At 48.0% G+C, this 6,000-nt stretch overlaps 1 long non-coding RNA gene across 2 annotated transcripts in view; it reads right to left on the minus strand.

The window, feature by feature from the left end:
• Positions 1-4,919, minus strand: part of LOC126984801 (uncharacterized) — a 102,818-nt gene extending 97,899 nt beyond the window's left edge. For both annotated transcript variants that reach the window (XR_007737867.1, XR_007737888.1), the window contains exon 1: positions 4,658-4,919. This is a non-coding gene — a long non-coding RNA (uncharacterized LOC126984801). The remainder of the gene's footprint in view (positions 1-4,657) is intronic.
• Between the last annotated feature and the right edge of the window lie 1,081 nt (positions 4,920-6,000).

Here is a 6,000-nt window from a genome sequence, read left to right on the forward strand (position 1 = left end):
CTTCCGAGAGCCAATCAGTCCATCAGACAATTAATTATTCTGTCTCTCTCAAGTGGGGCGCTCTGGCACTATCATTTCTATCCATTGCAGTATCAACAACCCGGTCAACTTTTCTCCGCCACACGCACGCAGAGTTGTAGTGCTGATGGCTTGAAATAACGGGAAGCTAATGTTTAGAATGGACGATATACCCATCAATTTATTTTTATATATATTAACTTTGCTCCAGTTCCGTGAGTGAGTGAGTGGGTGAGTGAGTGAGAAAATAAGCTTGCGTAAATAGCACATGCGATGAATGTAGCGTAAATATCAGCTCCAGTGCAATCGGTCAATAACGAGGGAATGTGAAATACCCAGTAATGCTTCGCGCAGAAAAAAACAAGTAATATACCAATGACATTCTAAAAAGTCTAACGTGTTGAAATTAAAGAATCATTCCGTTGTTCATTTAGATAAGCAGTGCAGTATTTTCCAGTTTATCAACGATCAGTATTTAGGCAATAAGTGAGTTCGAAACTATCATTTACCCTTTTTATTTTCATTTCCTCCAGCCTCGTGCCTTTATATTACGTATTTTCAAGTTTACTTCTCTTCGCAGCTTCTCTCCACCTCCACCTGCCTGATGGAAGGGTCTCGTAACTCCCTCCGCCGCATCGCCCCGCCTCCTATTCCCCTTTTCTTCCTGTCAAACGATGCTCAGATGTTATCGCCACACGATCTGAATTACGAAAATCATGGGTCATGAAGTTCCAATCAGTTGGAAAATCTCAATTTCATTACCCAGACTCGGGGACCTGCGGGGAATGGCCCGTTTCGCAGGGGCCCAGACGACTCCCCCCTACACCCACTCACCCCCGACCCACCCACCCACCAAACTGAAGGTCTCGTTCCCGGGCGCTGTAACACTTTTCACCGAGGAAGCAGCTCCTCACGCAATGCGGCGCGCGAGGCGTCTGTGGCCCTGGTGACACAGAGGCCACGCCGGGTGCCGAGTGCTGAGAGGATCGGGTGTGCGGCCTCCGGAGTGTGTACTGACGTGGGAGTGTTGGGCTGGGTATGGCCTCGTGGCAGATTGGAGCGCGGTGAGTGCGTTGACCCGAGAGGTGAATACATGCTGGAAACGGGTGCTGACCGCTGAATGGGGAGGGGAGGGACTGTGACTATTGTGGCGGAGGGCTGCCGGGGTTGGGGGGGGAGTCAGATTTAAAGGACATGATGCTCGGTGACAGGGAATACCGGGCGGCTGGCAAAGCTTCGGTGGAATTCGGAGGCGAGGGGTGAGTGGCGGGAGAGCCGGTGTAAATGCTTGAGAAACATCAATTAAGTATCCCTTTCGCGGTCGAGGACAGGGAGAAAAAAAGTCTACACGGAGTTAAACGAATACTTGGAGAGAATAGCTGGGTAGAAAAGGTCTTGAGGAATGTTGAAGAAATATGACAAAGAAAATGGGCGTGTGGTCTCAAAAGTCTTAAATCGTGTTATAGTTGATATCTAAATGCTGGGTACGTATTTATACATGTCATTACTGTTCTTAATGTCTCAGAGTGAATGGACGAACGGTATTGGAAGCTTTTGAATGTTTAAGGCTTAGTTTGTGTCAGAGTTGAATGAACACCGGAAGGAGCTGGATAAGGGACGGATGAACGGCTGAAGGACGGGTGAGCGGCTGGGTGAGTGGCGTGTGGCCGACAATGTCCTTTTAACAGCCCACTAACTGCTCCCTCATCTGACTAACTCGTCCCTCTGAAACGACTTTCCCCGCCGAGAAAAAGTTCCTGAACATAAGAAACTAATTCTAAAATGCCTCCAATGTGCTGTCTTCTCGCGGGGAGTTTGTGACACGTTTCCTGCAATATTACAGACGTGAGGGTGGGGAAGCGGGAGGGGAGGGGGGTGAGGGAGAGCGAAGAGATAAAGGGGGAGCGGGGAGGTGAGGGGGATAGGAGAGGTGAGTGAGGAGAGGGGAGGTGAGGTGGGAGAGGGGAGGTGAAGTGGGAGCGGGGAAGTAAGGGGGGGAAGATGGAGAGGTGAGGGGCAAGTGGGGAGGTGAGAGGAGGAGCGGAGAGGTAAGGGGAGGAGCTGAAAGGTAACGGGAGGAGCGGGGAGGTGATGGGAGGAGTGGGGAGGTGAGGGGAGGAGCGGGGAGTTGAAGGGAGGTGAGGGGAGGAGTGGGGAGGTGAGGGGAGGAGAGGGGAAGTGAGGTAGAAGACGGAGAGGGAGGAAAAGAGGGTCGGAGAAAACCGTGGAAGGGATATAGAAGGTTAACAGGAGGAGAGAAAGAGAAGAAAAGGAGGGAGAGAAGGAGGATGAGTAGGAGAAGGGAGAGAGAAGAAGGATAGAAGGAGGAGGAGGGAGAGGTGAAGGAGGGAGAAGACAAAAAATGAGGAACTCGAAAAAAAAGAGGAAAAACGGGAAGAGAAAGATGTGTGAGGGAGAACGAATAAAAAATAATGTGCTGTTGAATATATTAAAGAGGAAAGATATAAATCACAAGCGGAAACGGAGGGAGTGTAGATGAAATATATAAAAACAAGCGGGAGGTAGTTTGGGGGTAGATTCAGAGTGGAGAGTGATGCTGTTTCGCCCGATCCATGGCCCTCTCTGTCCAAGGTTCGAGCTCCAGGGCAACACATCGCACCATCGTGGCACACAGCTCCTTTGACCATTCTAAACAGTTACATATTGCTACACTATAGACGGTATTGTAAGACACGTCCGCTTCTCACATCAGGTATTTCTAAAGGTCAAAGAGGTGGTCAGTCTGGTTCTAGTGAGTTTTTCTTCAGGCTCACCGTACAGAGGAAGCGTCACACTACCACCAGGGTCATAAAACTACTACTGGAAATGCCCACAACTCCTACGAAAGCATTGTCAAATATGTATTCTTGGGCGGCGAAATGTTTTAAGATACGACACTATAACCCTTCACGTAAAAAAAAGGATTTGAAGGGAATTGTACAAAAATAAAACTTTAAACATACATATACATATCATTACGGGAACAGGAAGGAGTATGATTTTCCCAGGTTTTCTAAATGAAGAGAATGAAAAGAAACCAAAAATATATACGGTCCCATTTTATACCAAGTGAAAATTGATGATTGTAAACTCGTAAACTACATAATTACGTGTAATATGAAAACTGGAGATGTAATGCAAGGTCTTAAGACATGAATCAATATACAATGGCATGAAACTTGTATTCTGCTTATGCTTGGAAATAATAGAACAAGACAAATGGTTGATAATACGCACTGGACACAATGATAAATATATAAAAAATACCCCTTGTGCCCTTAAAGTCGGATCCATGGCGGTCTGTGTACTGCGTCATCAAGTTTCCGGTACGGTGTCCACGCGAAGGTCTCCCCCTCCCCCCTCCCCAGACTAGGGCAGAGGGGGGGGGGCAGAAGGTCACCGAAGCCGGATCAGTGGAGGAAAGTGAGTGGAAACAATTATCGCCATTTGTGGGAAAGCGGAGTGGAAGTGGAGAATTGGAGGACGTGACGGCGGAGGAGGAGGACAACGACGACGGTAACGAGCGCTTCCTCCACCACTGCCTCGCTTTTTCTGGTGGTTGGGGGCGGGGGAGAGTGGGGGAGAGAGAGAGAGAGAGAGAGAGAGAGAGAGAGAGAGAGAGAGAGAGAGAGAGAGAGAGAGAGAGAGAGAGAGAGAGAGAGAGAGAGAGAGAGAGAGAGAGAGAGAGAGAGAGAGAGAGAGAGAGAGAGATACAAAAAAAAACTACTTAAAGGCAACCAGGGCGACGACAGCGACTCAGACGGGGCGGCACAATGGACCTTTTAAGCGAACAAGCAACACGGTCGTTATCGAGGGAGTGTTTTCCTTTAAAGTAGCGGTTCGCATTCTCATTATAGTTCGTTGATAATTCGTTAATTCTATGCTGCTGTTGCTGTAGTGCGTTATTTCTATGCTATTTCGTTACTAGTATCCTGAATTTTACGCTGACACTTTAATATGCTGACAATTAAGATAGGCACAGACATATCTATAGAGCTTGATGGTGTAATTAAAATGTTTAAATATCGCAAATGAACGAATTACTCTACTGACACAAAAAGATGGACCAATATAACTTTACGTTCGTTTGGCTATAGAGTACTCACAACGCTGCCGTAAATTGTCCCATTACTTGTTGTCAGCCAAACGAGTCCCATCAGTCACCACGTATTTAATTACGACCCAAACCCCGCCAACGAGGCCCGGCGCGGAAACACGGCGCCTTCAAAACAAGCGAGGGAAGTCTTGCGTTCGTTTGCATATTCTCGTTGTCACTAAAATTACCTTCCCTGCCCGAGAGGAGAAAGAGGTCAGCAGGGGACGAGGGGGCGACCGGCTGCGGCTTCCTGTCTCCCTTCGTAGAAATATGAGTCCTCAGAATTTAATCTAAAAGGTAGGTGGCAACAGAAAGATGCGAGGAATACCCGAGTGCAAGGATCATACGACCTGTCCGAGGAAAATATTTCATCTCACCCTAACAGGACACGACACAAAAATAACAGAATAAAATGTTGAGATGGTCACTTAACACGAATGGGGGCACCTGAACAACGCTTTAATCAAGGTATCAGTGTAAGCGCAGGTGGGTCGTGCATTCGACTAAACCTAGCCAGTTAATGCGTCTTCAGAATCCACCTACCTGAGCATTCTGTGTTTCGTTACGTCATTGAAGGCTACATCCTCCTGCGCGCTCTGGAAGATTATCCCTCTCCAGTGCCTTGCTCGGGAATACACAGCGTCGCCACGATTCCCTGAACAGACTGCCGTCCACATTCACAGACACCATTTTGATTCGGAATTTGATCTCCGAGCGTTTTGTTTTTCGCTAAACAAACACACTTCTCGACAAGCTGCGTATGTCACTGGAATTCGTCACGTCAAGCGTGTGATGAGGAAGCCGGTGTGGTGCTCTGGTTTGGAGGGGGACCAAGGGACTGGCTTCTTTTCAGCGATTGTCGTACATCGGACGGACAGTGTGGAAGGAGCTCTGAACCTCAGAACCATGCTCCGAACTTCCCAAAGGATACAATGCCTCTCACACGGCCTCCCCTATCAACACTTCCACCCCGCACTTCACCTCACCGCCACTCACACGCCTTTTACGGCGACCACGGCACCGCCATATTTCCTCTCCATTTCCGCGACGATAAGAAAATATAAAAACAAATTATAAAGCGAGTAGACCTGCTCGAAAATAAACTACCGAATTCCTCCTCCTCGTGCAGATTAGGTGACGTCACGAGCAGCGAGTGAGAGAGAATGGAATTTATGATAAACTATTTTAAATCTACTCTCAGCACTATCCATAATAAAAAAACAAGCCTTAAACGTGCCCAACGAGGCTCTGTAAAAAAAAATTAGAGAAAAAAGGGAAGGCGAAAGAGATAGCAGGTGAGAAAGGAGAGGATGATTTTGAGAGTGGGAGGAGGAGGCGGCGTGGAGGGGAAAGAAAAGAAAGTGGAGTGGGGAGGATCAATCGACGGCGTGTGCTTCTGTGTTTCTTCTCCTAAACGAGAATCAACATTCGGCTTTCTGTGGCGCACAAAAGCCTACTAATCGGAACGCTCAGGTGGACAAGAAAACCCGATCCTGTGTGTGCAGGCCCTTTGTGGCCACGCTGCCTCCCTCCGCCTCTTCCTCCACTTCCTCTTTCCCTTGCTTCTCCGAGTCATCGTCGCTTGATTTCCATCTTCCTTCTCTACTGCCACACGGGCCTGCTGGTCCAGCCGGCACCGGGATATTTTGGCGTCTTTGTTCTCTTTGTGCGTGTAGAGCATCGTCGAGGCGGAGAGATGCAACGAAACTCCACCCGTTTACGAAATCAATAGAACTTCCTCCTGCCCGTAATATGCTGCTCCTTTGCCAGCACATCAGCATGGTAGAATGTTTGCTTTTTCAAGGAAATTCTTTGATCTTCTTCAAAGGATTCCTTATGCTCGCACTGTAGGATAGACCAAATATTTTCTAACTCGGATTCCTAGA

Source organism: Eriocheir sinensis, chromosome 1, assembly GCF_024679095.1.
Source record: "Eriocheir sinensis breed Jianghai 21 chromosome 1, ASM2467909v1, whole genome shotgun sequence".
NCBI lineage: Eukaryota > Metazoa > Arthropoda > Malacostraca > Decapoda > Varunidae > Eriocheir > Eriocheir sinensis.